The following is a 21,863-nucleotide window of genomic DNA, read 5'->3' as shown; positions in this document are numbered from 1 at the left end:
ACACTCGCCTCTGCATAACTCCTCAAGGAATTACTCGTTTTTTCTTTTATCTGCTTCAAAGTTAAGGGGGGTTTTAGTAGTTAATATAGGGGACGCTGCTGAGGTCTTGTTAATTATTGGATTTTACTGTAGGAGTAGAGCTACAGAAAATGTTGGTTTAAGAACTCGCTGTTGCACCCTGCTTTTCCCAGACTTGATTACTAAAAAAAAAAATGGAGTCTTGCGTTAAGGAAAATATGGACTCCATTGATGACTACTTTTATCTTCTGGGAATGAAGCTTTGAAAGGTAAATTGTTCTCTCCTAATCTGAATAGGACAAATAAAAAAGCTAGAGGACCTAGAAAGGGAATTTAAGAAAGATGATGATTAAACAATTGAGCTCTTCACTCATAGGAAAAGTGTGATTCATCAAGAGCACGGCAGAAACTGGGTATTTATAGACCAAGCGTAAAGAGGTGTTAGGTAAGATTTTAATCTTAGTGCTAAATCAACCTAATTTGTGAGAACCCAGAACTTTTTGCTGGACCGGTAATTCTTTTTCCCTATAACTCAGTGAGTGGGAACCTTTTTCTACACTCGCGGATCCTTTTACTCTTTGTTTTTTATGGTGGTCATTTTTAAGACTCTCCATAGTGTCCTTTTAATGTTATCCTCTTTGCCAGCTTTTGGTATATACCTTTTTATTGTTGCAGGGTTGCCATTTGGTCTCCCCTTTTACTTTCTCTGGTCACCCTTTTGAGAACTACAGTTTCCAAGGGAAGAAGGGCTATAAATATTCTTCTACATTTTGTTAGGTGAAACCAGTACACCACCTTATGTGGAGTGCTGGGGCGATGCAATCTATCCCCTTTCTCACTAGCACTGTAACCATTCGGTTACAAGGACAAGCTTACCTTAAATGGCTGGTGGCAGTGAACCTTTTTACAAATTCAGCGTACTTTGACTGCGGGTGTGTTGGGGAGAATGTTCAGTTTAGTGCTAAATTCCTCCCACCTTCGAGCCCCCCCAGCTCGTTTGCTGGACTTTGGGACTTCGTACTTTTAATTCAATGTGTTCTCTGCGTTTGACTTAGCAGTTTGACAAACTCCATAGGCGGCATTGTTTTACATTGTCAAACGGCACCTTCAACTGCAGTGACACAGGGAAGTTTCTTTGATTTCCCCAAGGTTTAAATACCTTCTCTTGGATAAACTATTTTCAAGAACAGTAAAGTGTAATTGACTTTACTTACAGTTGTAACTTTCTAGACCCAGCCCACACTTGCTTACCATAGGCTGCTGCAGGGGTTACTTAGTATCCCCTTAGTCTAGTTTCTCATGTAACATTTTTGTTACCCTTTCTACAATTAATGGCTGGTGGCAGTGGTTTACTTAACTACTATTGGGAGTTTTTACTGCGGGATGAGTTTGCAGCTGCAGTAAAGCACCTATGGCTGCCCGTTTGTCAAAATGGCCCAGTCTTCTTTTTTCGGCATTTCTTGTTGGAAAGGTACTCCTTCAGGTTTACTCTGCATGCCAAATCAGGTTTGGTCCTTTTGTTCATTTTGTCTTTGGCAGGATTCACAAGTGTTAGGCAAGGTTTGTATGCAGTACCCTGAGGGAACACTACACACAACTATGACTACAGGAGTAAGCAAACCAACCTTTGGTATAAGTCTGTACTACAGAGTTTGGTAGCGTGTTGAGCAGCCAGGCTTATCTGAAGAGGGGAATGTGGGCAGTAATGATGTTACACAGAGGTTTACAATCACAGCTGTTCAAATAAACTCTTATACTCCAGGTTTCTTGAATAAATACTTATTAATTTATCAGTCAGTTATAAAACATTCATTAGAAGGAGGCAATCCTATAATAACACACAAATATACTTCAATACTTTTCAAGAGGCATAAAAGGCAAAGGTTATCAGTGCATAAAAGATTACAATTATTCTTTGACAGTGCATATACTTTGAGTTCACCAGAAGATTCAATTCAATAGTCTAGGCCAAAGTCAGTGGGCTAAAGTCTTAGATAGGTTTAAGAGGTTCTGGTAATGAAACGGAAAAGTCTCTGCACAAGTTCTTGGAAGTAGTTTGTAAAAAGAAGAATCCTATGTTGGGTCACAAGCAGATTAGGCCTGCGAGTTACAAAAGTTTCAATCACTTTCACGGTGAGAGGTAAGTTCTTTGTCTTGTTTTACAGTACCTTACAATGAAGAATAAGGTGCAGCTGATGACTTATGTTCCTGGCAGTTCCTGCAGATCTCGCTGTTCCTCAGTCGTGGGAACAAGAGGGAGGACGTCGGGTGACTCCTGCCCTGGGACGGTCAAAAGCTTGCAACTGGCAAACTTCAATTTCAGTGGCTGTTTCGTGTTTCAGCTGCTGCACTGGTAACTACACTGGTCCTGGCTGTCAAGGTAGACTGTCCTTGCTTCTGAGGTCCCACACTCAGCTCAGGTCGTCCTTTGCAGTACTTCTCCGTTAATGTGAACTTGACGATTCAATCTGCAGCAGGGCTTCACCGGGCAAACCAACGGTCCAGGATTTGCAGCAGACGTCCTCTTCAAGCTCTTCTTCCGTTCCTTCGTCCAATGGTCGACTCTGCCTTCCAAGCCAAGAGACTCGCCTTTTATTCTGTTCTCTCCCATTCGTTCCAGCCTAGTTGCCACTCACCCAGCAGGGCAGCTGTCCTTGCCAGAAAGTCAGCTAGCCAATCATCACAGAGTGCATTTGGGTCTCATAGGAGACTAAGCACAGGGAGTTTCGGGCACCTCCCACACTTCCTGCCTACCCCAGGCACTCTGGAGGCAGAGGCGGGTTTCACTCCTGAAGCCCGCCAAAGGCGAATGAACAAAGATACCAAACCTGGTCTGGCGTGTAGAGGAAAACTCTAGAAGGACCTTTCCACAAAGACATGGCGGAAAAAGACCACCGGTAACCATTTTAGCAATGATGGCTGTGCGCCATCTTGAAAAAACATGGCTCCCGTGATTTAACGTTACCGGAGCTACTAGTAGTTCGCGGTTGGGAAAAATCATGGTAGTTCATTGTAAAACCACTGCCACCAGCCATTCTGAGAGGAAAGGGTAACATTTCACTGTTAAATGAGTATCTAGACACAGGGGAGACTAGGTAACCCCTCCAGCACTGTATGGGAAGATAGGTTGTGCTGGGTCTAGAAATTTACAGGACTAAGTGAAGTCAATTTCACTCCACTGTTCTGGGAACCGGTAGTTTATCCTTGGGAAAGCCTGACAGGCTTCCCTGTGTCACTGCACTGAGGGTGCTCTTAGACACAAATGAAAAAGATGATGCCTATGGAGTTGGTTAGACTCCATAACCAAAAAGAAACAAACACAGAAAACACATTTATTTGAAAAGTTCAAAGTCTCAAAGTTTAGCAAAAGAGATGGAGGGCTCTAAGGTGGGAGGAATTGGCACATGTATGAGAACTCTCCCTAACATTCCCCCCCTCAACCCCCCAGTCCCCCCCTGCCCACCCCCTGCTGACTAAGGGACAGGAGGATCTAATGAGCACCAGGATGGATCTCCTATTGCAAGTCGGTTAAATGACCTGCTGAGTACACAGCAACCTTTTGTAACCCTTGCTATGGCATTTATTTTTTTATCAGTTTTCATTTGTAAGCTATATGACCTACAAACCTTGTTTGGTACATCTCTTATTGAAGGTATAGGGGATCTGATCCAACAATCCCTCAGAAGTTGACAACCTTTGAACCTACAATAGTGGTCATTAGAAAGGAATCCCTTAGACCTAGAGGGGCCTCACCACCTCTCACAAGAGCAGTGAGGGTCACTGTAGAGGGTCCCACAGGCTCGGAGTGGTCTCTTAAGGTTGCCTCTCTAGACAATTTGGTTTGGTCTCTTACTGGGAGGCCTGGGGGTACTGGACACTACTAGAGTCAAGTCATTCCCCAACAGGACTCTCCCAGGCACCTCATTCTGAATATTGACAGGAATCCTCACTGCCATATTATTACACTGAATGGGAGCTGGTAGAATTGGAACCAATTGAACAGGGCCTCCAGCAAATCTATTCAGACCTTTAGTGCCTAGTCCTGCACATCAATGTTCTGATCTTTACACAGACCCAGGGACACTACGGATATACTGATTGATCACCAAAAGGTTCTTCGGCCAGTAGCTGTAAGTGGGCACCAGCCATTTGTACTTCTCCCTGAGGGATGAAGGCTAAGGAGGCGGTAACGACCGCTGCAGGTTTACCCTGGCATCTGGGATCTCCTTTCAGTTGGTCTACAGACCCACAGACATATCATTTGCCAAATGCTCTCTGGAATGGGGGTTTCTGCTGACCTCCCACTGGTTGGGCACCAGAGGGTTCACTAGACCTACCAGGTTTCCCATGGGATCTACCCTTTTGTGGTTTGGGGGGCTCTTCTGGTTAGTTGGAATTAGATATCTTTATTCTCACTTTTTTGTGCTGCTTCCTCTCATCCTTTTTTTGAGTGGCCTTAGAATCCTTATGAGTGGCCCTGTTGGCTACCCACGTTTCAGCTGCTCTTGCTAACTTCTTGGGATCTATCTCCTTGGAATCAGACAAGTGTTGTCTCAGCTCAGGCGAGCAGGCATCAAAAATAGATTCCAACAAAAATAGATTTCTCATTCCTTCAAAAGTGTTCACTCTGTAACCCTTAACCCAACCATCTAAGTTATTTAAACATTCACACGCCCAGGTAGCCCAAGGGGTACCATCAGTCTTTTTGAGGGTCCTTTTGAGGGTCCTAAACCTCTTAAGGTACTAGGAGGGAGTTTTCCCAAATCTAGCTACCAATCAAAATATCAAATTTCACCTCATACATACTCGCAGCTTCCTTAGGCATGCAAGGTCTCTTAGGACTGGAAGACCTAGAAGAGCCTGGGATAGAAACGTTTTCAAGAGAATTTCTTGATTTCAAGAGCATGTTGGAATTCCATTTCTCTTAGTTTGAGCGCATGTTTGTCTTCAGCTTGGAGTTGCAATCTTTTGAACCCTAACACAAGTCTAATTCTTTTCAAGAGACAAATTCTGGACTCAGTACTGGACCTGGTAGGGTCCCTGTGGCTAAAGGTTGAGGCATAAGAGCTGGTTGAGGTAAAGAAGGGCTCGCATCCTGAGACGACTACAACTCTTCTGACTCCTCAATAACATTAGAGTTAGACTCTGAATCATTATCATCCTCCGCCAACATTTTCCACGGTTTTTGAGATAGCAGGTGTGACAGGCCTACTGCTCAGACTTTGATGATTCAACAATCTTTCAATCAATTCATTTTTCTTTCCTTTAACAGGGAGATTCCTGACCTTACACATTTCTTTCAGTTGCTCTACTGCTAGAATGATCAGGGCTTCTTCCTGCCTGAAGTTATCCATATCTGCATGTTACAATTGCTTGTCTAGTGGTGCCTAGCCTTGTGAAGATTTTTAGTTGAACAAAAGTAAAGCGAAACTCTCAATGTAACAGCTCAATTTGTCCTCACCTCCTGCCACCGGTGTTAGTCAAGGTTTGTATGCAGTACCCTCTGGGAACACTACACACAACCAAGACTACAGGTGTAAGCAAACCAACCTTTGTTATAAGTCTGTACTACACAGTTTTGTTAGTGTGTTGAGCAGCCAGGCTTATCTCAAGAGGGGTATGTGAGCAGTAATGATGTTGCACAGAGGTTTGCAATCACAGTTGTTCAAATAAACTCTTTTCTGATGCGTGTTAATATGCTTGGAATCACATGGTGTGCTTATGGTCCGACATCCAGTGGTAACCGTGGAGTATTGCATCTGTGACAGGGGCACTACTGATGACCAAGCATCCGTATCGGATGCCATTGCCCTTACGACGGACACTTCTAGGTCCGCCACGCCCATCCCCCTCCAGGCCTGCTGCAAGTCACGCTACGGGCACAACACCCGGTGACAGGGGCGTACATAAAACACACACTAAACACACAACCCCTTCCCTGGGTTCGACGGTTCCGTCGAAATGGGTGAAAGCGCCAACAGGACAGCTGAAAATTTCAACGGAATCCTCTGATGTTGAAGATCAACCGCCTTCCCCGCATCCGCAGCAGCGGCTTGCGACTGGGCCGTCGAAAATTAAGGGCACTACCTCAAATCACATTTGCCCGGCGAAGCACGCTCAGCTGGCGCTCTGACGCCCCCTAAGGTCGCTGGAGGTTAATAATCTACCACTAGGCCTCCTAGTCCTAAGGCACGCCCCGATTCGCCTGACCTCGCCGAAAGCATCGCAAGGATTACTTCGGCGGTGGGGCTGATGTCTAAGGAGTCGACAAAACGCAGGGAGTGTGCCGCGGACACGTCTAAAGATGCGCCACAACACCCCGATGCTCGCAAAGACTATGAAAACAGTCAGGAGCCTTTGTCTAGCACTATTAGTAATACATTTCACCGCCAAAGGCAAGAAAATGAAGATTTTCCACCTTTTGCACCTTCTGATTCGTCTTAATGGATCGGGGAAAAATGTGCAGGGTGCATGGACCGCTTGGAAAGGCTTGTCGCTTTCAGAGCACCCTGCACCCAAGAGACCTTGGGAGGATCCTCTTTCTGTGTCAACCTTAAGAATTCCTGGAAATTTAGAATCCTCTCGCGAACATTTCACTTCTATCCACCCTGAAGAGGAAATTCAAATGGACACATTTCAAGACATTTATGATGAGGAAGAAGATACTACCTTCCTACAGGACTACACTGCAGATGACCAGGCGGATGCCACGGACAACTGGGAGTACACTAATCAAGTTGAGACGGAGCCATGGACACTCTACTCGCAATCAGGACACATGTTCTGTGTTTTGACTCCCCTCCTTCCACAGTGGCCCACCAAGCCTCACCAGTAGATGATCAGATGGCTTTTAATGCCATCTTAAGGAAGGCAGCCGATTACTTTCAGATCGCCACCCAAGAAGCCATACCTGAACAAGATGTTGTGGAGGACATTCTTAAAGAAAAACCCCCTCCAGTCAAGCCATTCCTCTCCTAAACTCCATTAAAAGGAGATTGGCTCCTTCTCTAGTCACAAGAGTGTCCACGAACTGTGGATCACTCGCATCCCCTGCGCACTCTGGTTTTGTCGAAGACCAACAATAGATATCTTATGATGGTAGCATATATGAAAAATTCAGTTAGTCAGATTTCAATTTTTAAAGGTAAGGGGAATTCAATTTTATTGCTGGAAAACCTAAAAATGGTTAAGTACAGTATTCATTTAACAATTCCAATTATGTTAACACAACAAATTCCAAAGTGTAAGAAAGATCGAATTTAATGGTACATGCCATTTTATGAACAAATAATTTTCAACATGTATTCACACTAGTGCAATATTCCATTCATATTGTACTCAAAATCAACAATTTTGTTGTACTTGCTCAATGCGTTTAGGTAATCAAATTCCCTTCAAGAGCTACAAAACGAGTTTTAATGCAATTTTTTGATAGTAGTACCGTCCTTATTAATTTCATCAAGATCTGTTTAACAAGAAAGTAATAATACAAAAATTAGTATTTTAAATAGTCTTCCAAATGTAGGGATCTTACATTACTGAATGTACAAATGTCTTATCATTGGCTGAATTTTCCCTACCTCTTCGGTGCCCCATGGACATGCGTACTTCCTAAAGTTACAATGAAGATAAGTCTTGTGCCTCAATATGTAGTTCACATCTCAGTCTCCTACAATCAAAATTAGATTGGTGTAAGTAATATCTCTGAAAAGCCTATGTCGAAAGAGTATGTAAGTTCATATGTCAAAAATAATGACTTGCCCCTTCTTATTCGGGTTAGTGCGTACTCGGATATCCATAATGCTGATCCATTATGGAGTAGTGCACTCTCTTGAGAATTGGAGATTTCCGGGTTCCCAAGGATTTTGTCCCTGTATCTGTGTAGGAAAGATATTCACGAAGTTTCCTGCTTCGGCATCATAGCTTATGTGATATAATGGTGAACGGATTATTAAAATATCGAGAAATCCCTATTTCCATTTGGTATGTTTACCTTTTGTTCTGGTTTCCTGTTGCCCACGTTTGTAATATTGGCGGGCTGATGAATCCCTTCTTACATACGGGTGGTGATCCTAAGATGATAATATGGGTAACTTAGGATAGATTTTACCATCTGCACAGAAGTTCTGGAATTTGTCACGTTTTTTAGGAAAATTGTGCTTACCTCACTAGGATGGTTATAAAGTAAATAAGATTAGTGTCTAAGATGAGTGTCTCCACTGGCTCTACAACGCAGCTGTGGTTGTAAAAGATGGTAAATATTCAGAAGAGTCCTAGGAGGTCCAAGCACGGATGCGTGACCTAAGTACAAATATGGAGAAATACAGAATCCTGTCAGCCCGAACATGAGCTCATGTGTCCCAGAAAAATGGCTTAAGTTCAGAATCAGTAAATACCCATTTGGGATGGCATACAGCAGGGACTTACACCCAAAGGTGACTTCAATTGCTAGGGTACTGTTGACATTAATGTATTACTGTTGACATTCAGATTTAGTAAAGAGCAAGCAAAAGGGGAAATTACAGCAAACAAGATACCACAAATATTTCTTAAGCAGGCAAATATTTTCATATCCCCCAATAAGAGTAATTCAGTTAAAACAGGCTAAGCCAAAGTCAATGGGCAAGTCTATAAGGGCTGAAGCACCTCCTTGAAAGTAAGTAGAAAAGTCTTTGCACAATTTTTCAGAAGTCTTTGAAGAAAAAGATGAATCAATGTAGGGCAACACGCTGTTAGACTTGTGAGTAGTAGAAGATGCAAGCAACTATACAGCAAGAGGTAAGTTCTCTTAGATTTTCTACAGTACCTTCAAAATGAAGAAAAGATGCAGCAGATGACCCCTGTTCCTGTGCAGCTCTTCAGGTCTCACTGTTCCTGGGCCTCAGTTGTGGGGACAAGAGGGAAGGCATCGGGACTCCTGCACTGGTACGGTCAAAACTTGCAACCGGCAAACTCCACTTTCAGTGGCTGTTCAGTGTTTCAGCTCCTCGTGTCTACCGCAAATAGCAACACTCTAGTTTCTAGCTGTCGAGATGGAAGTTCCTTGCTTCTTGGGTCCTTCACTCTTTCGAGGGGGCTCCGGCTCGGTCAGTCCTGCTTCCTTGTAGTCTGGAGGATCTTCCTGGAGCTCTTGGCCAACTTGAAAGCAACACACACAAATTGGTGTTCCTCTCCCTGGCTCTACGGTCTCCGGCAGCAACTCTATGGAAATTCAACCAGCTCCGAGATGAATGTCCAGGTGGCTTACTTTGGAGTTGATTTGTCCCACCAACTCTCAGGGAGACGTTGTCCTTGCATGGGCTTCTCTGTCGATGCGAACTTGGCATTTCGGCACTACAGCAGGGCTTCACCCAATTCCAGCCTAGCTGTCCATCGCCCAACAGGGTGGTTGTCCTTGCTGGACAGCCAGTCAATCATCAGAGTGCATTTGGGTCTCCTAGGAGACTAAGTACAGTTTCGGGCACCTCACTCACTTCCTGCCTACCCCAAACACCCTGGAGCCAGAGTCGGGCTTCATTCTTGAATCCCGCCAAAGGCAAAATGAACAAAGGGATCAAACCTGGTTTGGCATGCAGAGTAAATCGCAAGAAGGACCTTTCCACAAAGAAATGGCAGAAAAAGAAAACCGGGGCTATTTTGACAAAAATGGCACCCTTGGGTGCTTTACTGCAGCTGCGAACGCAGCCCGTGGTAAATGCACACCACAGTAGTAAAAACAAAACCACTGCCACCAGCCATTCAGTGAGGAAAGGGTAACATAACAATGTTACATGAGAAGCTAGCCAAAGGGGATCCTAGGTAACCCCTCCAGCGCCCTATTGTAAGATAGTGTGTGCTGGGTCTAGAAAGTTACTAAGGTAAGTTAAGTAAATTTCACTTTACTGCTCTGGGAAACAGTTTATCCCAGAGAAGGTATTTAAACCTTGGGGAAATCTTAGACTTCCCTGTGTCACTGCACTAAAGGTGCTGTGTGCCACAATGTAAAATGTCTATGGAGTTTGTCAGACTCCACAACCAAAGGAAACACAGTTTACAAAAATCGCATTAAAACACATGAGAGAGTGTGGGGAAAAAGGGGTTTCACTCTCTCAGGTTAAAAAAATCAAGTCCTCAAAATCCAGCAAAGTTGCTGGGGTTCTCAAAGGCAGTGCATTGGCACATTTCTGAGCATTCTACCTAACACAGACCGACAGGGTAGATGATAGGTCTCGGGAGGATAGTTTAGGGGCAACGTGCTCGCCTTGGAAGCAAGACACGGAGCACCATAGGTTCGATCCCCGGGTCCACACTTAGAAACCTATGGGTATTAAGCGCGTTATAAATAACCTATCATGAGTGTTCAGATGTATTCATGAAAAGACTAGGACGTTTCAAGGGTTTTTTGCATCGCATCAGACTTAGAGGAGCTGTACCCATTGTGTCCTAGTTGTGGATGGTACCGTTGGCACTGCGCAAAGAGGTTGAGGTAGATATCACCAGAATGGAGAGGGAAGGCATCATTAAGAAAATTGTAACCTCAGAGTGGATCAGTCCCATTGTGGTGGTGAGGAAATCTAATGGAAATGTAAGGCTCTGCATAGACCTGAGAAAGTTGAACGGCGAGGTGGTGGCTGAAAAAATTCCCATTACCAAGAATTGATGATCTGCTGACAGGGATTGCTGGTGCCCTACTATTTTCTATATTGGACCTTGGTGCGCCCTACCACCAAATTGAACTTAATCAAGACTCAATGGATTTGACTGCTTTTATAACACCTATTGGCTTGTTCAGATGTTGAAGAGTGCCTTTTGGGTTGGGGTTGGTGTCCAATGTGTTGCAGAAAGTTATGCATCGCTTGTTGGGTAGCGCCAGAGGGGTTTTGTTTTATCAGGATGTGTTGATTTGTGGTGTGAATGTAGCGGTGCATGATGTTAGGACAGTCATTCTGAAGTCCAACTAAGGGCTTAGTAAAACAATCAACTGAGGCATACAAGACTCCACTCTTAGTATAAGGCTGTACCACCTGAGTTCAGAGTAGCATAGACAGAGCAGCCAGGCTTATCTTAGGAGGGAGAGTGCTGTAGTACAAATAAAATTGTAATACAAATGGTTGAAAGAAACAAAAACACTATGTATTGTAAAAAATAAATGGCTTATTTAAGTACAAGTAGGCACAGATGATTGGGGAGGGGAAGTAATATCACATTATATAAAACTACAATTATAAAAACACACTATACTTGAAGGCACACAGACCAATGCATATAACCTTATTTGAAACACTGAACAGTAGTACTAGGGAAGTCAAACCTTTTCATACACATTCATACTCTTAAGTCCCGTCCCTTTTCCTCCATACTGCATGGGCGTCCCGTCCTAGGGCCAGGAGACGGAACCTTTTTCACCAGACAAAAACCCACCTTCCCCTTTAAATTTAGAGGCGCGCAGGCATGCAGCCCTGGGAGCATGCACTGCACTGCCCTGACTCCGCCCTCCGGCGACACACCTCAGTCCCTTTTTCCGCACTGACTGGAAAGGGCCAAATTCACTAGAGCTCCTGGTTTTGGCTTCAGCCATGCAATTCCACATGCAGAAACTTTTTTTTTTTTGTCTTTCTGATCATTCAGGTACTCGGTCATCGGGCGTCACGCTCCTCTCCGGCGCATGTAGACTTCCACAGGGTTCAGCAGGTGTCCATCCTGCAACAGGCTCTTCCCAACATCAGACCCCCATGCCCTCTGCCTACGTTGCCTTGGCCCAGAGCCCAGACCACAGTTGGCAAGCTTGTACAGCGTGCGACACACTCCGAAATCGCCGAAGAACAGACTAGCCAGGTGGAGGGATCTCTTCCATAAGTCGCCTCCCCAGGACCTCAAGAACTTCATGAAACACAGAGCAAGGCCCAAGGTAGGGCCACTATTTTCCATCGCACCCTGCAAGGAAGACTCCTTCCCAAGGACTCGCCCGCGCGGGAGAGACTGCTCAGGTCCTTGTACCAGCACGTGCACCGAAACTTCTGCAGCTACCAGCCTTCGTGCCGAGGGATCCTTGGATCCTCCCGGTGTCAGTGTTGAGGGACCAGAAGGTTCTGGTTCCGGATTGTCATCCGAGGGGCTCCACCCTTGTACCAGCAGTATGGCTGAGGGGCTACGCCCTAGTACCAGCAATACGTTTGAGGGGGTGCTTAAACACAGCTCTACCGACCCCTGGGTCGAGGGCGTCACACCTACCGGGTCTAGGCCCAAGGAGCAGGGTAGGCCTTGTGATCCACACAAGAGTCTTGGAGGAGGCATCACAGGCACTTGGTTGGCAGTTCGACAAGATAGCCGCAGCCCCTGTTAGGCAGAGATTGCATGCAGTACTCTCTGGGACCACTACACACAACTATGACTACAGGTGGTAAGCAAAACCAACCTTTGGTATAATTATGTACCACACAGTTTTTGGTAGAGAGCTGAGCAGCCAGGCTTATCTCAAGAGGGGAATGTGAGCAGTACAAGTAACTGCAGAGGACTTTCAATCACAGTGGTTCAAGTAAACACTTTTCTGATGTTTGTTAATCTGCTTAGAATCACATGCTGTGCATAGGTCCGACATCCAGTGGTCACTGCGGAGTATTGCATTTTGTTTTTCGTAGTCGAAAAAGGGGACGTCGACAAGGCGTGTCTGTAACACTATCCCTATAGTGACGTGCGTTGTACCCACAATCCCTCACGTGTCGAGGTCCCTCAGATTGGTTTTTTTCCCCCCAGCTTCTGGTCGCCTTACGCGGAGCTCCTAGAGAGACATTGCAAATACTTACTACGGACCTCGGTCCTTAATTATACTTATTATATTAGTAAAGATCCCTCCCCTCGACGTTAGCTGTGAAGCTGTTTCTCCGCCGAGCAAGTTTTTCGGCGGAGGGGAAGAGACGGAGGAGATCCTTCGGCGCTGCCGAACACGTGGCCTGGCCTCGCCGGCCAACATACAGTAGGGAGAGTGGGTGTTCGAACTTTTATCTTCTCTTTGAGTGTCTCTTTCTCCCCTATCTTTCCCTTGGGGTTGTTATCACCAGTTATTATTGCCTCAGCTATGGAGAGGACACCTTTTAAGTTTTGCCCACGCTGTAGGGGCAAATACACTTGGAAGGACAAACACAAGCTCTGTAATCGTTGCTTGCCCCTCGATCATAAGGACAGCTGCGCGGCCTGTAAGCTCTTGAAGCCAAGAACTCTTAAAGAACGCAAAGTTAAGAGGTGGGCGAACTACGCTATGTCGAAGTCAGTTTCCTCACCCGCCGCCGCTGTTACAGAAAGTGACGAGGAGGGTGATAACTCGACTTCCGTTACGGAAGTCATTAACCCCCAGAAGGAGCGCTCACGCTCCTCGACGTCCGTCCCCGGCCCTGAAGGGCTCGGCTCACGCCCTGCTTATGGGGATGAACACCCCGGCGACAAGGACGCACATAGACCCCGTAGGCCTAAGCACACAACCCACGGCTCTTCTTCGTCGAAGACGAAGGATCCATCAGCGCCGAAGGGGACGCAGGGCACTCCGGCGTCTACCTCAGACCGTAAGGGTCTCAAGCCCCACCCGCAAACGCGACCAGCGATTGGGCTTTCATCAAACACGGTCGCTACCCCAAAATCATCCGACGTAACACTCCATAGAGCGGCCGTCGAGGAACAACGCGTAACGCAGGCATGGTCGACACCAGAGTCCTCTACTGACAAACTCGTTGTCGAGAGCCTGGCGAGAATTGTTTCCGAAGACAAACGTAAGCGGACGACGAAACAAACGTCGAATACCGCACAAAACGCTATTGAAACGCCGAAAAAGCACAAGAGTAGCCAGGAACTGCCCCCTTCATCTAAGGGCACTTCTGAACTACCGGAGGGCTTTTCAGAGGGCGACGGAAACCTTTCTTTGACGTTGTGGGAGCGTTCTAAGCGTTTTGAAGGTGAAGACACTGATTTCCCCCCTCTAGACTATTCAGGGGTCCCCCATGAGACCCTTGAAAGACTCCATTCTTGTATGGAGAAAATGGAAAGGTTTTTGGGAAACCAAAACCCACCCACACCCAAAAGACCAAGAGAATGGCTCCAGGATGACCCTATGGTCAAGTTTCCTAGGCTGTTTCCCCCTTCTACAGACGTATATGACCTCACTGTAGAGGAGCAATACCTCCAGGAAGATGAGTGTTTGGGTGGAGAGGAAGAACATGAGGAAGAGGGGTTTGAAGAAGATCCTTACACTAGTGCAGGAGCTTTCGAAGAAGATACAGCTACCTCGCAGCCCTGGCAATCCCCATCAGTGCAGCCTTGGCAATCCCCATCAGTGCACTCAGACCCTGATGTCTTTCACCCTTCTCCTCCCAAGGATTCACCTATTGGAAACACCTCTCCCATAGATGACCAACCTTCACTTAATGCACTATTGCGCAAGGCAGCAGCGCATTTTGAAATAGACACAGGGGAGACTCTTTCTGACATAGACTTTGTAGAGAAAGTTATTAAAGAAAAAGCCCCTGTTAGTCTATTCCGCTCCTGGCCTCTATAAAGAGAAGAATAACTCCTTCCCTTTCCAATCCTGCCTTAGTCAGAGGGGTCAACCCTCGGATAGAGAAGCTCTTCAGCCCTTCGTCCTCTGACCCTTTGTACATCAGAGGACATTCTATTCCGGACTCCCTCTTAGTTACTAATACAAGGAAGAGAGCGGGGGTACCACTATCCACTAGTGAGGCACCACCTGACAAAGAGGGCAAGAAGCTCTATGCACTTGGGAAGAGAATCACGACGTCCGCCGCCTTCTCTACTAGGATTGCAAATAACAATTCCCTACTAGCTAGCTACACAGATGCACAGAGGAGCAAGCTGCGCAGCGAAGCAGAGGACGCACCAGAACCCCTGCGTTCACGCCTGTTAGCTATAATCTCAGAGGGAACTCTTGTAAACGAGGGCATCGTAAAGAACTCCTTAGATGCCGCAGAGACGGCTGGCCGTTCCCTGGTTCAGGGAATACTTCTAAAACGCCATGTCTGGCTGCACAATTCGGGATTTAAGCCGGAAACCCAGGCTTCCCTGATAAATAAGCCCAAAGAACAAACACATCTGTTTGGGAAAGCAGTGGATGAGGCCCTAGAACATGCGAAGAAAGAGTTTGACACCATCAAGACTCTTGACCAAATTTCTAGGCCCCCTAACAGACGCGGCTATGGCAATAGACGCTCCTTTCGTGGCCAACGCCAGCAGCAAAACCAACAGCAATTTTACTCTGCTACCAACTGGCCCTCTAACCAGGGTAACAACACCCAGTTCAGTCAAAGAGGACAACGCCATGGCAGAGGAAGAGGTCGCGGCTCCAGCCCCAAAGGTTCCACGCCCAATACCAACAAATGACCCGAAGATTCGGGTCCCCTCCCATGCATCACCGGTCGGGGGCCGGCTAACATCGTTCCTTTCAGCATGTGATAGAATATCGTCAGACCGCTGGGTATTATCCACCATAGCCCACGGATACTGCATCGAATTCAACGGTTCCCCGAAGTACAGACCCCCACGGAACCGACGCATGACACCGGAACACCTCACCATTCTTCTTCAAGAAGTAGAAGAGCTACTGAAAAAAGAAGCTGTAGAGGCTGTCCCCCTATCTCAGGTAACAGAAGGTATTTATTCAGTGTACTTCCTTTTACCCAAAAAGGACTTAACCATGCGCCCTGTATTAGATCTGCGCCCAGCAAACAAGTTTGTCAAACCCCAAAAGTTTCGTATGGTGACCTTGCAGGAAGTAATCCCACTGTTATCACAGGGGGATTACATGACAACACTAGACATGAAAGATGCATACTTTCATATTTTAATGTTGCCAGCACACAGAAAATACCTCAGGTTCAAGATAGAGAACAAACACTACCAGTTCAGAGTACTACCCTTCGGGATAGCATCTGCACCAAGGGTATTCACGAAAGTACTGGCAGTGGCAGCGGCCCACCTGCGCAGATTATCCATCCCGGTATACCCTTACCTCGACGACTGGCTCATAACAGGGGATTCGTACGAAACATGCTTCTCCAATACCCAAAAGACCGTAGACCTTTTGTCCCAACTGGGCTTCTCCATCAACGAAAAGAAGTCCAGCTTAGACCCCAGCCAAATCAAACAATTCCTAGGGGCTCTAATTCGAACAAAGGACGGCCTCGTCTTCCCCTCCAACGAGAGGGTCCAAAACATGCTGTTTCAGATCCCCCATTATGTGGCAGGTCGAGAGGTGACGGTACGCAAAGCAATGCGCTTGCTAGGGATGATGGCGTCATGTATTTATTTGGTACCTCACACGCACCTGATGGGATAGGTGAGCCCCCCATCCTGTAAGGGATGCGTCTGTGGTTAGAGTGGCTTCCACTGCGGGTGTGGCAAAAGTTTTCCCTAATAACAGGTTTTCTTTTGTCCAGCACCATAGCGAGAGAACCAAGGCCTGCGAGACCACCACTAGATCGTCCCATTGTCCGCTGGCCTGACACCACTGGCTGTAGAGCCACTCTTGCATCAGACTGCTCACGGAGCGTGGACTCCGAGCTTAGCATCCAAGCATATAAACCTGCTGGAACTACTAGCGGTGTTCAAAGCACTGAAAGCCTTTGAGGAACACTTACAAGGAAAGACAGTGATGGTCCTCACAGACAGCACCACAGCCATGTTCTACCTCAACAAGCAAGGGGGCACTCACTCTCCAGGACTGTCCAAGCTGTCCCAGAATATATGGAAGTGGGCTCTCAAACACAACATGTTCCTACTATCACAACATGTACTAGGGGAACTCAATCTGCTAGCAGACAAACTCAGCAGAGACTTCCCCCTGCCCGAAGAGTACGAATGGCAATTGCACGAAGACATCGTCTTAGACGTCTTCACGCAATGGGGATTCCCGGAAATAGACCTGTTTGCAACTCTGGAAAACTCACAATGCCAAAGTTACGCCTCCAGGTACCCCCAGAACCAGTCCAAGGGGAACGGTCTGTCGATTCAATGGTCAGGGAAATTTGTTTACGCCTTTCCCCCGACTCCCCTTCTCAACAAAGTGGTGCACAAGATGCACCAGGAGCAGGTTACCATGATACTAGTGGCCCCAATGTGGGCCCGGCAGCCATGGTTCGCTCACTTGATGGAGATGTCCCTATCCCCCCCAGTGAAACTTCCCTGCCCGTACAACATGCTGTCACAGGACAAGGGCAGGACACTGCATCCATGCCCTCAGACCATGAATTTAGCAGCCTGGCTCCTGAGATCATAGAATTTGGACATTTACAACTCCCGCAGAGATGTATGGACATTCTCAGGGAAGCCAGAAAACCTAATACTCGCCACTGCTATTCTAGCAAGTGGAAGAGATTTGTCATCTGGTGTAGAGGTAAGAGCATCAACCCGGTTGACTGCTCTCCCACTAACATTGTTCTGTACTTGACCCATTTACTGGATTCAGGTCTAGTGTTCAATTCCATTAAAGTCCACCTAGCGGCACTTTCTGCATACAACACTTCCCAACTTAAAGTGTTGTGGTGGAAGATACCAGTTATCAAGGCCTTCATGGAGGGGGTAAAGAGAATACACCCTCCGATAGCTAACCCAGCTCCCGGATGGGACTTAAATGTGGTACTTTCTAGACTCATGGGCCCTCCTTTCGAACCCATGCACAAGGCAACTCTTAAAGACCTCACTCTTAAGACTGCTTTCTTAATAGCCATCACCTCCATTAGGAGAGTAAGTGAACTACAGGCTCTTTCTGTACTAGACCCCTTCGTAACAGTTCACAAGGATAAGGTGGTTCTACGCACACACCCAAGGTTTGCACCAAAATTCATCTCGAAATTTCATGTAAACCAGTCAATAGAACTACCAACGTTCTTTCAAAACCCTTCCAGCTTGGGAGAAAAAAGTCTGCATACACTAGATGTACGCAGAGCTGTCATGTTCTACATGGAAAGAACCAGACCACTGAGAAAGACTAATCGGTTCTTTGTCTCTGTGGCAGCAGGAAGAGAAGGAGATGCAGTTTCAAAGTCCACTATATCTAGATGGATTGTTCAATGCATCACTCTCTGTTACACTCTTGCTAAGAGAGAACTACCCTTCAAGCCAAGAGCACATTCCACTCGAGGCACTGGGGCTTCCATAGCGTTCATTGCAAATGTTCCCCTTGAGTCCATCTGCAAAGCAGCTACCTGGAGTTCTGTGCACACCTTTACAAAACACTACTGTCTAGATGCACACTCCAGATCTGATTCCCAGGTGGGGACAGGCAGTTTTAAGACATCTTTTCTCTACTGTTCCTTCTCATAACCCACCGCCAACTCCGGGTACTGCTCGCTAGTCTATGCACAGCATGTGATTCTAAGCAGATTAACAAACATCAGAAGACAATGCATTACTTACCGTAAAAGCATTTCTGATGGTTGTATCTGCTTAGATTCACATGCGCCCACCCTTCCTCCCCGCTCAGATGGAAGGAACATAGACATCCTTTTCTATATTTCTCTCTTTTCCGTACTCACTCACGTCTAGAAGGCTCCCTCCAGGGCAGAAAAATACAGAGGGACCTCGACGCCTGAGGGATTGTGGGTACAACGCACGTCACTATAGGGATAGTGTTACAGACACGCCTTGTCGACGTCCCCTTTTTCGACTACGAAAAACAAAATGCAATACTCCGCAGTGACCACTGGATGTCGGACCTATGCACAGCATGTGAAACTAAGCAGATACAACCATCAGAAATGCTTTTACGGTAAGTAATGCATTGTCATACTCAAGGTTTCTTGGTAAAAACACTTATTAATTTAATTCAGTCATTTAGAAAACATTTCATTAGCAGAAGACAACTTATTATTATATACCAATACACTTCAAAACAAAACTCTAAGATTTTGACAGTTTGAGCTCCCCTGAAATAGGAGCCAAATGGCAGTTCAATTACTTAGAAGTGAGCAAAAAAGGACAAGTTAAGTAGAATAGATAACATATACTTAGACAGTGCAAATAGTTTCAGTTATCCGGGGGAGTTCAATTCAAGTCAATAGGCCAGGCCAAAGTCCATGGGCTAGTGTTCTGGATAGGAAAGAGCAGTTCTGATATCAAATGGTAAAGTCTTTGCAAAAGTTCTAAAGTAGTCTAGGCGAAAAAGAATCATATGTCTGGTCACAAGCTGATTAGGCCTGTAAGTTGGGAAAGTTTCACAAACTTTCACTGCGAGAATGGTATTCTCTCAATCGGGTTGGCACAGTACCTTAATATGAAGAACAAAATGCAGCTGAAGATGTTGGTTCCTGGCAGGTCCTGCAGATCTCAATGTTCCTGAGCCTCAGTCGTGGGGACAAGAGAGGGGACGTCTGGGGACTCCTCCACTGCACGGGATCGTCGAAAAAGCAAACAAGATGGAGTCACTTCAGTTCCAGTAGCTGTAGCTTCAAGCGCACAAGCTGCCATCCCTCTCCCTGGTTAATCCTAACCAGCCTTGCGAATGGTATCCAGGTGGCTTACGAGTTGATTGGTCCCACCAACTCAAAGGAAGAAGTCGTCCTTAAAGAGGCTTCTCTGTCGAGATGAACTTGGCAATTTGGACCTGCAGCAGGGCTTCACTGGGCAAACCAATGGTCCTGGAGTTGCAGCAGCCGCCCTCTTCCAGCTCTTCTTCGGTTCTTTTGTTCCAGTGGTCGATTCTGCTTTCCAGTCCAGGAGACTCTCCTTTTAAACAGTTTTCTCCCCTTCATTCCAGCCTAGCTGTCACTCACCCAGCATGGTGGCTGTACTTGTCGGACAGTCAGCCAGCCAATCACGTCAGAGTGCATTTGGGTCTCCTAGGAGACTAAGCACAGGGAGTTTCGGGCACCTCCCTCACTTCCTGCCCACCCCAGACACTCAGGCGCCAGAGGCGGTCTTCAATCCTGAAACTCTCCAAAGGCAAACGAACAAAGGAACCAAACATGGTTTGGCGCGAAGAGACATACACTAGAAGGACCTTTCCAAAAAGAAACATTGAAAAAAGAAGTCTGGGACCCGTTTAAACAAAGGAGGCTCAGACGCCATCTTGACAAACATGGCTCCCGCGACTTTTAGCTACCAGTGTTCGGGAAAAATCATGGTAGTTCGTTGTAAAACCACTCCCACCAGCCATTTCGATAGAAAAGGGTAGCATTTGACTGCTACAGGAGTTTCTACACATAGGGGATACTAGGTAACCCCTCCAGCACTCTGTTGTAAGATAGTGTGTGCTGGGTCTAGGAATTTGAAAAGACTAGTAAAGTCAATTTCACTTTACTTTCTCTGGGAAACCATAGTTTATCCCAGAGAAGGTGTTTAAACCTTGGGAGAACCTAAAAGGCTTCCTTGTGTCCCTGCACTGAGGTTGCTTTGTGACGCACATGAAAAGATGGTGCCCATAGAGTTGTCTAAAACTCCATAATCAAAGAACACAAGAGTAAAACACACATCAAAATACGAGCGTGTGCGAAAAAAGGCCCACAAACACTCCAGGTAAAAAAAAAATCAAGTCCTCGAAATCCATCAAAGTTGCTGGGGTTCTTCAAGGTGAAGGGAATTAGCACATTTATGAGAATTCTTCCTAATAGCGCCAGACAGAGGCACCCGTCCGACGCCATTCCAGGAGTTCGGCAAAGAACTAGTGTGAAGGTGGGACTGGCCTCAACCAGGTACATGGCCTACAGCCTATCCTTATGCGCAGGGCAGTTTCCCACTGCGTCCATACGGGCAGCGGCTCCAGCAGCCCCCGGCTACCCCATCAGTAACCCCTACCACCTCTCCGGCCAGTAAAGAGGGGTTCTTCGAGAGGTTCCTCAGGCTCATGAAGTCACCTCGGATGGGGGTTATCCTCAAGGACGCCACCAGGGAGGTCCGCCCTACGATGCTACCGGCGCAGCCGCTGCCTCTGGCTCCCCAGCCAACTCCTCAGGCAGTTCCATACCAGCCTCCGGCCGTTGTCCTTGTACCCCAGCCTCTGGCTACAGCTACTCCTCCACCCCCACATATCCTCCTGATCCACAGTATACGGATGAAGAAGAGGATCCTGACATGCCATCCTCAGCCAGGGCCTTCCACAAACATCTTGATGGGCTGGCGGAGTACCTGGGCCTACCCCAACCTGAGGTCGAGCAGTCGGCAGAGGGGGTCCTGGCTGAAGTCCTCATGCAATGCAGCTCTGCCAAAACAGGGATTCCACTGCAAACCGATGTAGTCTCCCTGGCCAAGAAGGATTGGCTTAAGCCCCTACTCAGTCCAGCTGGTCAATTGACGCCTGGATGCAAAGTATAGGAAGATGGAGAGGGATACACTCTTTCTATCGGCCCATCCTCAGCCGCACTCGGTGATCTCTGCAGCATCACTATACTCGTAGCCTTAGTCATCAACCTACACAGCAGCGACGCTACTATGCCAGGAGGAGAAGATCTTGGAGGCATACGGGAAGAAGTTGTATTCCAACGCGTCCTTACATCTGCGTCAGGCCAACGCTGATGCCATGCTGGCTGCCGCTAACCAAAGGTTATGGTGGGAAATTGCGGACTTCCTCCCGGAACTCCCTACGCAGAGCCAATCAGGTTTTAAGGTGGTACTGGCTGAGGCCAAGCTGGTGGTGCAGGACCTCATGGAATCCACCGTGGCCTATATTGACACCTGGCTGTGCCATCTGTATCGCCACAGACATGAGGACAGACTGGCTCTGGCCAACGAAATTCAACCCGGACATCCAGGAACACATATTAGATCTGCCGTTCGGGGGTGGGGAGGGGCCTCTTCCAGTCCACGACGGACGAAGAGCTGGACAAGAAGAAAAACGGCTCACAAATGGCCAAGTCTTTATCCATCGTGACAAA

General features: G+C 46.9%; 1 protein-coding gene across 10 annotated transcripts in view; it reads left to right on the top strand.

Annotated features, from left to right (window-relative positions):
• CAPRIN1 (cell cycle associated protein 1) overlaps positions 1-21,863 on the top strand; it is a 1,156,748-nt gene that overhangs the window by 909,202 nt on the left and 225,683 nt on the right. The window lies entirely within an intron of this gene.

This window comes from Ambystoma mexicanum, chromosome 11 (assembly GCF_040938575.1).
Source record: "Ambystoma mexicanum isolate Mex_15411 chromosome 11, UKY_AmexF1_1, whole genome shotgun sequence".
Classification (NCBI taxonomy): Eukaryota; Metazoa; Chordata; class Amphibia; order Caudata; family Ambystomatidae; genus Ambystoma; species Ambystoma mexicanum.
This window is presented reverse-complemented; position numbering and strand designations above follow the sequence as displayed.